This window comes from Mesoplodon bidens (genome assembly GCF_964165515.1).
Source record: "Mesoplodon bidens genome assembly, chromosome: 1".
Taxonomy (NCBI): Eukaryota; Metazoa; Chordata; class Mammalia; order Artiodactyla; family Ziphiidae; genus Mesoplodon; species Mesoplodon bidens.
In genome coordinates, this window is record NC_138176.1 from 102,631,789 (window position 1) to 102,644,805 (window position 13,017).

Below are 13,017 nucleotides of genomic sequence, written 5' to 3' on the forward strand. Positions count from 1 at the left end.
AGGTTCTTTCCGAGACGGTGAATGCCAGCCAAGCAGCAAAGACCAGATGATAACTGTCACCTTCCTATCAAAGCCACTTGTTCACATGGACATCACTGAGCTGAAAGAACCAGGAAGGACAGGGCACAGAGACCACTGAACGAAAAACCAGAGTCTTCATGAGATTTTTGTCTGTGATTACCTGTGCATTGGAACTGACTGAAAGTACACAGACAGGAGGCATCGTAGGGTATTGAAGAAATTACATTGCCAAAGGAATTCCAGGCCAGGTGTGGCAAATCCTGCGGTTGTCCAATGTCTGGAGGAACTCCTGAGTCTGGCGCTTGCAGCAGCAGGAAGCAGGCTTCCAAAGCTGCGTTTCCAGGACTTCCTTGGTGGTGCAGTGGTTAGGAATCCGCCTGCCAATGCAGAGGACACGGGTTCAACCCCTGGTCCAGGAAGGTCCCACATGCCACGGAGCAACTAAGCCCATGCGCCACAACTACTGAGCCCACGTGCTGCAACTACTGAACCCTGCGCACCTAGACCCCGTGCTCCGCAACAAGAGAAGCCACCACAATGAGAGGCCCGCGCACCACAATGAGAGGCCCATGGACCGCAGTGAAGAGTAACTTCCCACTGGTTGCAACTAGAGAAAGCCCACGCGCAGCAACAAAGACCCAACGCAGCCCCCAAAATTAAGTAAATAAAAAAGTCTTCTAAAAACAAACAAAAAAAGCTGTGTTACCCCCAAAAGGGTGCACGTCCCAGGGCATATTTCATACATGGCCTGGGAAGATGAGAGACAAGGAAGAGCCTCCCTTAGATGAAGTATGGGAAGCAAAAGCCTTCTGAGGTTCTTAGTCTAGTTACGTTATAAAGTTGAGAGTGGCCCTGTGTGCTGGAACGCTTAAACAGGTCAGCTGCCATCACCCCATTTTTTCACACAGTGCCCAGGAGACAGGCTTCCAACAGGTCGCTCTGAGGCCAAGCTTATTTGGCAGAGAGGGAGTCTGTGAAGTCCCAGGCATTTAGGTCTGCGTGGGTGGGACTAGGACAAGGTGGTGGTTAGGGGTGGACAAGTGGACGAGGCTCAGGGCCCAGTCCGCCCACCCCCAACTTTAATCAGAGCAGTCCAGTATTTATCTGTTTCTAGGTAGTAGCTGTGTGGCCTTGGGCCACAGCACGTTCCTGTGTGCCAGATACCACTCTAAGTTCTTGAGGTGTATTGGTCATTTAATCCTCACACAATCTAGGAGGTAGACAGATACTATCCCTGCTTTATAGATGAGCTCAGGTAATTTGCTCAAGATCACAGAGTAAGTGACAAAGCCAGGACACACACTGGGCAACTTGAGTCTGAGCCCAAGTCCTTAATCTCTACCTGTTTGTCTCCCAACTGACATGGGGTTGCTCACACCCTCTCATTTTCTCTTTTCCTTCTATTTATCTCCCATGTTGGCATCTGCACTTCCCCTCTGGCCCTCTCCAGTTCATTCTCCACAGAGCAGCTGAGTGATCATGAAGTACACATCTTACCATGTCAGTCCCCTGCTTAAAAACCTCAGTGGCCCCCATTTCTCTTGGGATAAAGGCCAAGGTCCTTACCCAGCTCCCTTCTCATATCGGGCCACTCTCCTGTTTGTTCTCTGCTGTCAGCCACTCCGTTCTAGTTCAGGCCCTCAGGGGCTCTGTGCCCTGTCCCGCCCTGGGGTCTTTGCACACGCTGTTCCTCTGCTTGGACAGCTCCACACCATCCTTCCCCTACCCCTACCCCTGTCCTAGGTGACTCCTGTTCATCCTTCTGAACGTAAATGTCTCTTCATGGAGAAACCTCACCTACTACTGTCTGAGAACATCAAGCCCCCAGGGGATATCCTCTCACAGTTTGTCATGACTTTTTACGATAAACAGCATTTATCATGGTCTATGATGATTTACTTGTGGGATTATTTGATTAATATTTGCCTTTATGCTAGACTGTGAGTTCCTTGGGTTAAGGAGCTTCTTTGTCTTAACAGTGTACTTCAAGCACATTGTCTGGTTTATATTAGATGCTCAATAAATATTTGGAGAATGAAAAAAAAAAAAAGGAAGAGCCTCCTTGAGTAGTTCCGCTTAGGGAGCAAAAGCAGGAGGTGCTGCATGGGCTGAGCTGGGGCTTTGCCCTCCCGCCTGTGGACTTTAAGGGCTCCTGTCAGCTAGAGGTGCTATGTGCCCCCCATTCTTCCCTTTTCTGAATGCAAGTTGTATACAGATGTTTTGTGCCAACTCCTAGGCAGGTGGTTTCCCCTAAAGGGAGCGATCCAAGAGAGACAGAGAAAGCACAGGTGAAAGCTGCAGTCTTTTTTTTTTTTTTTAATTGCACCAAGCGGCTTGTGGGATCTTAGTTCCCCAACCAGGGATTGAACCCACGCCCTGGGCAGTGAGAGCGCAGAGTCTAACCATTGGACCGCCAGGGAATTCCTGAAAAGCTGCAGTCTTTTGACAACTGGATATTACAAGTGAAATATACCATCACTTCTTCTGTACTCCTTCAGCAAGTCGGGCCCACGCTCCAAGGAAGGGGAATCAAGTTCCCCCTCCTGGGACTTCCCTGGCAGTCCACTGGTTAGGACTGGACGCTTCCACTGCAGGGGGTGTGGTTTCGATCCCTGGTCAGGGAACTAAGATCCCGCATGCTGCATGGCGCAGCCAAAAAAGAAAAAGTTCCACCTCTGGACAAGGGAAGTAGCAAAGAATTTGCAGACATATTTTTAAAACCACCACTGATATTATCATTACATTCCAATGAAATGTTTTTGAAACATCATAGATTTAAAAGAATCTAAAGATAAATTATCAGCATTACTAGTAGAGGTTAGCAAGTTTTCTAGAAACAAAATCAATATCTAAAAGTCAGTAGTGTTTCTATTCACCAGAGGAAGTATATTTTCTTTTTTTTTCTTTTTCTTTCTTTTTTTTTTTTTTTTTGGCCGCACTGCGCAGGGATCTTAGTTCCCCTACCAGGGATTTAACCCGGGCCCTTGGCAGTGAAGCCTTAGAGTTCTAACCACTGGACCGCCAGGGAATTCCCCAAAGAAATATATTTTCTAAAAGCTATCACTTGTAATACCCAAAAAGATTTTTTTATTTTTTCATTGAGGTATAGTTGATGTATAATACTGCGTTCGTTTCAGGTGTATAGCAAAGTGATTCAGTTATATATATATATTTTCAGATTCTTTTTCATTATAGGTTATTAAAACATATTAAATAGAGTTCCCTGTGCTATACGGTAAATCTTTGTTGCTTATCTATTTTATATAATATATAGTGGTGTGTATCTGTTAATCCCATACTCCTAATTTATCCCCCAACCCCGCTTTTCCCCTTTGGTAACCATAAGTTGGTTTTCTATGTCTGTGGGTCTATTTCTGTTCTGTAAATAAATTCACTTCTATTATTTTTTACATTCCACATATAAGTGATATCATTTGGTATTTGTCTTTCTCTGTCTGACTTACTTCTGAGTAAGTCTGGCTGAGTAGTATTCCATTGTACATATGTACCACATCTTCTCTATCCATTCTTCTGTCGATGGACGTTTAGGTTGCTTCCTCATCTTGGCTATTGTAAATAGTGCTGCTATGAACATTCGGGTGCATGTACCTTTTTTGTATTAGAGTTTTTCTCCTTATATATGCCCAGGAATGGGATTGCTGGGTCATATGGTAACTCTATTTTTAGTTTTTTAAGGAACCTCCATACTGTTCTCCATAGTGGCTATACCAATTTACATTCCCACTAACGGTGTAGGAGGGGTCCTTTTTCTCCACACCCTCTCCAGCATTTATTATTTGTAGACTTTTTGATGATGGCCATCCTGACTGGTGTGAAGTGATACCTCATTGTAGTTTTGATTTGCATTTCTCAAATAATTAGCAATGTTGAACATCTTTTCATGTGTGTGTTGGCCATCTGTATGCCTTCTTCAGAGAAATGTCTGTCTATGTCTTCTACCCATTTTTTGATTGGGTTGTTTGGTTTTTTGATGTTGAGCTCTATGAGCTGTTTGTATATTTTGGAAATTAATACCTTGACTGTTGCTTCATTTGCAAATATTTTCTCCCATTCTGTAGGTTGTCTTTTAGTTTTGCTTATGGTTTCCTTTGCTGTGCAAAAGCTTCTAAGTTTGATAAGGTCCCATTTGTTTATTCAAAAAAAAATTTTTAATGGTGGATTATTTTCCTATGGATACCATAATTGCCACAAACTAGGTGGCTTAAAATAATAGAAATTGATTCTCTCACAGTTCTGCAAGGTAGAAGTCAGAAATAAAGGTGTTGGCAGGACAATGTTCCCTCTGAAGCCTCTAGGAGAGAATCTTTTCTTGCCTCTTCCAGCTTCTGGTGATTGTTGGCAGTCCTTGGCCTTCCTTGACTTGTGGCTACATCAGTCCAATCTTTGTCTCTGTTGTCACACGACCAGCTTCCCTGTGTTTCTGCATCTTTGCTTGGCCTTCATGTAAGGACACCCATCATGGATTTAGAGCCCACCCTAATCCAGTATGATCTCATCTTAACTAATTACATCTACAAAGACCTATTTTCAATAAGGTCACATTCTGAGGGTCAGAGTGGACATGTATTTGGGGAAAGATCACTATTCAATCCAATACAAATGGTAACTATGAAATTTTAACAAAATGGATGTAAAATCTTTATGCATAAAATTATAAAATTCTATTAAAACACAATGAGGAACAACTAAGTAGACTGAATTAGTATTGTACTTCTTCTCGAAATTGGTCCAATGAATCAATTCAATCCCCAAAAAATCTCATCAGGTGAGTCTGTTTGATCATTTGGGTCAAAATTTAAAAATTGATTCAAATTTTAGATGAACAAGCAAAAGTCAGGACATTTCTGAAGAAGATCCAGGAAGGGAATCTGCCATACTTAACCAGATATCAATACTTACTATAAAGCTAATTTAGTAATTGTCAGTGTGATCATAGCCCAGAGATAAAGACCAATGGAACAAATACAGGCACAAGCAAAAATAGAGACTTGACACATGACAGATGTTACAATGCAGACCAGAGGGAATGGATAAAATATTCAGTAAACAGGGCTAGGCTAACTAGCTATACATGTGGAGAAAATTGCAATTAGATTCCTGCCTCAAACCTCATTTCCAGATGGATTATCCATAAATAAGAAAAACCAAACACTAAATATTTTAAAAGAAAATATAAAGGAACATTTTTATGACTTCAGGGTAGAGAAGGATTTCTTAAAATAAGACCCAAAGAAAGCATAAAAGGAAAGCTTTATATTTTGTCTTCATAAAAGTTAAAACATTAACTTCTACAAGAATGTTTAGAGCAGCATTATTCATAATAGCCAAAAGATGGAAACAACCCAAATGGCCATCAATGGGTGAATGGATAAACAAATCGTGGTACATCCATGAAATATTATTCAGCCATAAGAAGGAATGAAGTACTGATACATGTGATAACTTGGATGAAACTCGAAAATATTATCTTAACTGAAAGAAGACAGACACAAAAGGCCACATATTGTATTATTCCTTTTATATGAAATGACCAAAGTAGACTGAATTGTGTCCCCTAAAATTTATATGTTTATACATAAATCTGTTGCATTTCTTTACACTAACAATGAAATATCAGAAAGGGAAAGTAAAAAAAAAATCCCTTTTAAAATTGCATCAAAAAAGTAAAATACTTAGGAATAAACCTGACCAAAGAGGGGAAAGATGCTGAGAACTTGATAAAGGATTGATCAACATTGATAAAGGAAATTGAAGATGATTGAAAGAAATGGAAAGATATCCCATGCTCTTGGATTGGAAGATTTAATATTGTTAAAATAGCCATACTACCCAAAACAATTTACAGATTTAATGTGATCCCTATCAAATTACCCATGACATATTTCACAGAACTAGAACAAATAATCCTAAAATTTATATGGAAACACAAAACACCCAGCAATAGTGAGGAGAAAGAACAAAGCTGGAGGTGTAACCCTCCCAGACTTCAGACAATACTACAAAGCTACAGTAATCAAAACAGCATGGCATTGGCACCAGAACAGACATGTGGCTCAATGGAACAGAATAGAGAGACCAGAAATAAACCCACACACCTACAGTCAATTAATCTTAGACAAAGGTGGCAAGAATATACAATGGAGAAAAGACAGTCTCTTCAGCAAGTGGTGTTGAGAAAGCTGAATAGCCACATGTAAATCAATTAAGTTAGAACACTCCCTCACACCATACACAAAAGTAAACTCAAAATGGCTTAAAGGCTTAAATATGAGACATGACACCATAAAAATCCTAGAAGACAACATAGGAAAAACATTCTCTGACATAAATCATAGCAATGTTTTCTTAGGTCAGTCTCCCAAGGCAATAGAAATAAAAGCAAAAATAAACAAATGGGACCTTATCAAACTTAAAAGCTTATGCACAGCAAAGGAAACCATACACAAAACAAAAACAACTTACAGACTGGGAGAAAATATTTGCAAACACTGTGACTGACAAGGGGCTAATTTCCAAAATATACAAACAGCTTATACAACTCAATATCAAAACAAACAAACAAAAAAACCCAAATGAAAAATGGACAGAAGGAAGACCTAAACAGACATTTCTCCAAAGAAGACATACAGATGGCCAACAGGCACATGAAAAAATGCTTAACATCGCTAATTATTAGAGAAATGCAAATCAAAACTACAATGAGGTTATCACCTCACACTGGTCAGAATGGCATCATTAAAAAGTCTACAAATAAAAAATGCTGAAGAGGCTGTGGAGAAAAAGGGACCTTCCTACACTGTTAGTGGGAATGTAAATTGGTTCAGCCACTATGGAAAATGGTATGGAGGTTTCTTAAAAAACAAAAATTAGAGCTACCATATGATCCAGCAATCCCACTCCTAGGCATATATCCAGAGAAAACTCTAATTCAAAAAATACATTCACCCCAATGTTCATAGCAGCACTATTTACAAGAGCCAAGGCATGGAAACAACCTAAATATCCATCAACAGAGGAATGGATAAAGAAGATGTGACATATATATATATATATATATATATATATATATATATATATACATACATACACATATACACGCAATGGAATATTACTCAGCCATAAAAAGAATGAAATAATGCCATTTGCAGCAACATGGAAGGACCTAGAGATTATCATACTGAGTGAAGTAAGTCAGACAGAGAAAGACAAATATCATGTGATATCACTTATATGTGGAATCTAAAAAAATGATACAAATGAACATATTTACGAAACAGGGACTTCCCTGGTAGTCCAGTGGTTAAGACTCAGTGCTTCCACCTCAAGGGGCACAGGTTCGATCCCTGGAGGGGGAACTAAGATCCCACATGCCACATGGCATGCCCAAAAAAAAAAAAAAAACAGAAACAAACTCACAGACATAGAAAACCAATTTGTGGTTACCTGAGGGGAAAAGGAGGGAGGGATAAATTAGGAGTTTGGGATTAACAAGTACAAACTGTTTTATATAAAACAGAAAAACAACAAGGTCCTACTGTATAGCACAGGGAAATATATTCAATATCTTGTAATAAACTATAATGGAAAAGAATCTGAAAAATAAATAAATAAAATTCATATGTTGAAACTGTAATCCCAAATGTGAGTAAGGCTTTGTCTAACATTTGGGCTGTTATAACAAAATACCACAGACTGGGTAGCTTATAAACAGCAGAAGTTTATTTCTCACAGTTCATAGATTTGAAAGAATCTAAAGCTAAATCTTCAGCATTAGTAGCAGAGTTTATCTAGGGTTCTAGAAATAAAATTGGCTCAAAGTCCAAGATCAAGGTGCCAGCATGACCAAGTTCTGCTGAGAGCTCTCTTCCTAGTTTATAGCCAATGTCTTCTCACTGAGTCCTCACATGGTGGAAAGGGCTAGAGAGTTCTGAAGGGTCTCATTGATAATAGCATTAATCCCATTTATGGGGACTCCACCCTGCCAACTTTTTTTTTTTTTCGGTACGCAGGCCTCTCACCGTTGTGGCCTCTCCCACTGCGGAGCACAGGCTCCGGATGCGCAGGCTCAGCGGCCATGGCTCACGGGCCCAGCCGCTCCGCGCCATGTGGGATCTTTCCGGACCGGGGCACGAACCCGTGTCCCCTGCATCAGCAGGCGGACTCTCAACCACTGCACCACAAGGGAAGCCCCATCCTGCCAACTTTAACAATATAATAGCCAGTTATTTTACGAGCAAAACTGAGTTTATTGAGGAATAGTCAGAGGAATTGCATTTGGCGTACCATAGGCAAATCCAGAGAACAAGGAAGAGGAACTTGCTTTTATAGCGAAAGAGGGATATTTGGGAGGGGCTGTAATAACTAAAGAGTCCAGCGGAGGAGCTGGGAGTCCAATCCAAAGTATGGAGGCTTCTCATTGGTTGGGCTGCTATAGTCTCTGGTTGGCTGGGCTGTCATCTGGTGGAGAGGAGTTTTCTTCCTGCTGGATAGTAAAGTAGGCAACACCTTCCTGTCTGAGATGTAGGCATAGGTCTCTTCCTGTTTGGAGTTGTTGACACTACATGGCCTGTCCTGACTCCAATTTCAGCTGAGGGTTCTTTAATTAATTCCACAACCCTCATTACCTCCCAAAGGCCCACCTCCTAACACCATGACGTTGGAAGTTAAGATTTCAACATATGAATTTTGAGGAAGACACAAACACTCAGACCATAGTAGCCTTTAAAGAGGTAACTGAGGTTAAATGAGGTTGTAAGGGTGGGATCCTAATCAAACATGACTGGTGTCCTCATAAGAAGAAGAAGAGATACCAAGGATGCTCATGCACAGAGAAAGGCCATGTGACGACACAGGGAGAAGATGGCCATCTGCAAGCCAAGGAGAGAGGACCCAGAGAACCAACCTGTCCTCACCTTGATCTTGGACTGCCAGCTGCCAAAACTGTGAGAACATAAATTTCTGCCATTTAAACCGTCCATTCTGTACTATTCCATTGTGGCAGCCCCAGCAGACTAATACATACAATATATCCAGAATAGGTAAATCCATAGTGACAGAAAATAAATTAGTGATTTCCAGGGGATGAGGGAAAGGGGAGTGTGGAGTGATTACTTAATGGGTAATGGGTGTTTTTCTGGGGTGATGAAAAAGCTTTAAAACTAGAGAGCTGTTGGTGACACAACATTGTGGATACACTAAACGTCACTGAATTCTACACTTTAAAGTGATTAATTGCATGTTACGTGAATTTCACCTCAATTTTTTTAAAGCTAAAGCATTAAAATTCACAGACACAGGGACTTTACTGGTGGTGCAGTGGTTAAGGATCCGCCTGCCAATGCAGGGGATACGGGTTCGAGCCCTGGTCCGCTGCAATGAGAGGCCTGCACACCGCAACGAAGAGTAGCCCCTGCTCGCGGCAACTAGAGAAAGCCCGTGTGTAGCAACAAAGACCCAACGCAGCCAAAAATTAATTAATTAATTTTTTAAAAATTCACAGACACAGAAAGCAGAATGGTGGCTGCCAGTGATTGGGGGAGGTGAATGGGGAGTTATTGGTTGATAGGTACAGAGTTTCAATTTGGAAAGATGAAAAGTTCTGGAGATTGATGGTAGTAATGGTTGCACAACAATGTGAATATACTTAATGCCACTGAACTGCACACTTTTAAATGGTTAAAATGGTAGATTTTATGGTATCCATACTTTACCATAATTGTTTTTTAATGTTAAACTACAATCTTGTGTTTATCAAAGAAACCTTCATCAAAGTGAAAAGTTGAACCACATACTCTCTACTATCTTCTCAACTTTTCTGTAAAACAAAGTGGTCTAAAAAATAAAGTCTATTTTGAAAAAATAGTCAAGTCTCAATTGGGAGAGGATACTTGCAACACACATCTTAGCAAAAAAAGAGAGAGGGACTTCCCTGGTGACGCAGTGGATAAGATCCCACACTCCCAATGCAGGGGGTCCGGGTTTAATACCTGGTCAGGGAACTAGATCCCCCATGCAAGCCTCAACTGAGAGTTCACACGCCACAACTAAGAAGCCTGCCTGCCACAACGAGGACCTGGTGCAAATAAATAAATAAATAAATAAATAAAAAGAGAGAGAAAGCGAGACACAGAGAGTCCAAAATGAATGAAAAGAGAGGTCAGAGGGGAATTCCCTGGTGGTCCAGTGGTTAGGACTAGGCACTTCCATTGCTGTGGGCCTGAGTTCAATCTCTGGTTGGGGAACTATGATCCCACAGGCCACTCAGTGCAGCCAACAAAAAAAAAAAAGAAGAAGAAAGAAAAAAGAGAAAGAGGTCAGAGGAGAATAAGGCATGGGGGTGGGTCTTTATTCACTTTCCCCCATCCGTAGGCTCATGATCAACTTTCTTCTAACTTTCTATAAATGTTCTGCAGACTAAACTTCAAGCCCCACTTCCAACCAGACCCCTCCTGCACTAGTTTTCTACTGCTACTGTAACAAACTACTACAAATTTAGCAGTTCAAAACAACAAAGTTTATTATCACAGTTCTGAAAGTCAGCTTAGCAGGTTTCTCTGCTTTGGGTCTGACAAGGTCAAAAGCAAAGTGTTAGCTGACTGGCATCTTATCAGGAGGCTCTGGGAAGATTCTGCTTCCAGGCTCATTCAAGGTGTTGGCAGAATCTAGTTCCTAGAGGGTGTAGGACTGAGGTCCCCATGTCTTTGCTGGCTGTCGGCTGGGGGTCACCCTCAGTTCCTAGAGGCCTCTCTCTTGTCCTTTTTAAGCTCTCAGATTTTCAATAATGGGCATTTTGGGACTTCCCTGCTGGCGCAGTGGTTAAGAATCTGCCTACAAATGCAGGGGACACGGGTTCGATCCCTAGTCCTGGAAGATCCCACATGCCACGGAGCAATTAAGCCTGTGTGCCGCAACTACTGAGCCTGTGCTCTAGAACCCGAGAGCCACATCTACTGAGCCCACGTGCCACAGCTACTGAAGCCTGCGCACCTAGAGCCGGTACTCCACAACAAGAGAAGCCACCGCAATGAGAAGCCCACGCACCACAACGAAGAGTAGCCCCGGCTTACCACACCTAGAGAAAGCCCGTGCACAGCAGCAAAGACCCAACACAGCCAAAAAAAAAAAAAAGACACATGCACCCCAATGTTCACTGCAGCACTATTTACAATAGCCAGGTCATGGAGGCAACCTAAATGCCCTTTGGCAGACGAATGGATAAAGAAAATGTGGTACATATATACAATGGAATATTACTCAGCTATAAAAACGAACGAAATTGGGTCATTTGTAGAGACGTGGATGGATCTATAGACTGTCATGCCAAGTAAAGTAAGTCAGCAAGAGAAAAACAAATATTGTATATTAACGCATATATGTGGAACCTAGAAAAATGGTACAGATGAACCGGTTTCCAGGGCAGAAATAGAGACACAGATGTAGAGAACGAACGTATGGACACCAAGGGGGGGAAGTGGCAGGGGGTGGTGGTGGTGGTGGGATGAATTGGGAGATTGGGATTGACATGTATACACTAATATGTATAAAATGGATAACTAATAAGAACCTGGTGTATAAAAAAATTAAATAAAACTAAAAATTTCAAAAAAAAAAAAGTTGTGAGTTCAGTTTTATTTGGGGACCTTACTGAGGACTATAGCCTGGGAAACAGTCTCTCAGATGGCTCTTGAGGATCTGCTCCAAAGAGGCAACAGAGGAGCCAGGCTATATACGAATTTTTTTTGCTGGAAAAAAACCATGTTTCAAATATCAAAAGATTACCGCTAATCACAAAGAAAGAGACATCTCAAGTTAATGACTTCAGTGCTTTTCTGTGCATGGAAAGATGCAAGAATCTGAGGTGAATGAAATTTTCCCTTAGATACGTATCTGAACTATCTCGGGGCTGGTATGTCCAAAGCACAAAATCCTTTCTATTTTTCCATCCCGAATTCCTCTCAGGGCACACCACAGTGAGGTGAGGGGGCAACCACAGTGGCTAATGGCTTGATCCTTGTATTAACAGAACTGGAATGGCAGACAACATTTTTTTTGTTTACATGATCCACTGGAAAACTGAGGCCCAAGTCCACAGCACTTGTGCAAGCAGGGCCCCCCCCACACACACACACAATCTTTTTTTTTTAAATACTCTTCTGTAATGTGATTATTTATTTATTTATTTATTTATTTATTTATGGCTGTGTTGGGTCTTCGTTTCCGTGCGAGGGCTTTCTCTAGTTGTGGCAAGCGGGGGCCACTCCTCATCGCGGTGCGCAGGCCTCTCACTGTCACGGCCTCTCTTGTTGTGGAGCACAGGCTCCAGACGCACAGGCTCAGTCGTTGTGGCTCACGGGCCTAGTTGCTCCGCGGCATGTGGGATCTTCCCGCACCGGGGCACGAACTCGTGTCCCCTGCATCGGCAGGCGGACTCTCAACCACTGCGCCACCAGGGAAGCCCCCAATCTTTTTTTTTAATGGATCATAAATTTTATTTCAAAACGTAAACGTCGCTAAACACGCATATACGTTAAAACAATAAAATTTACAATTTAGTTAATATTTTTTCTTTTTGCACAGGACATCATTACAATTTAGAATCTATGCCTTACAAAATACATACAAAGTTTTATCCGAGCAAGCCAAGGCCAGACTGCGAACTGTACAACTGTAATACTTCACTGTAGCGATCCAGGATAGATGAAACATGGCCTTCTGAAGCATGGTGTGGTGCTGGTTAAAAAACAACAACAACAAAAAAGTTCCTACAGAAAAGGAAAACATGTGCTGGATGCAAATGGTCTTGGACCCTTGGATTCTACCTTGGGATTTTGGCAAACAATTCCAGAGAAGCTCCATCAATGGCTTTGAGAGGAGGAGGGGCCCTTTGTGCAGAGTCCCGGGGCGGCCAAGACCCCGCGTGCACCCAGCCCACGCACACAGCCATCCCCGGCCCCCCAGGAGCCACAGCGGCCCGCG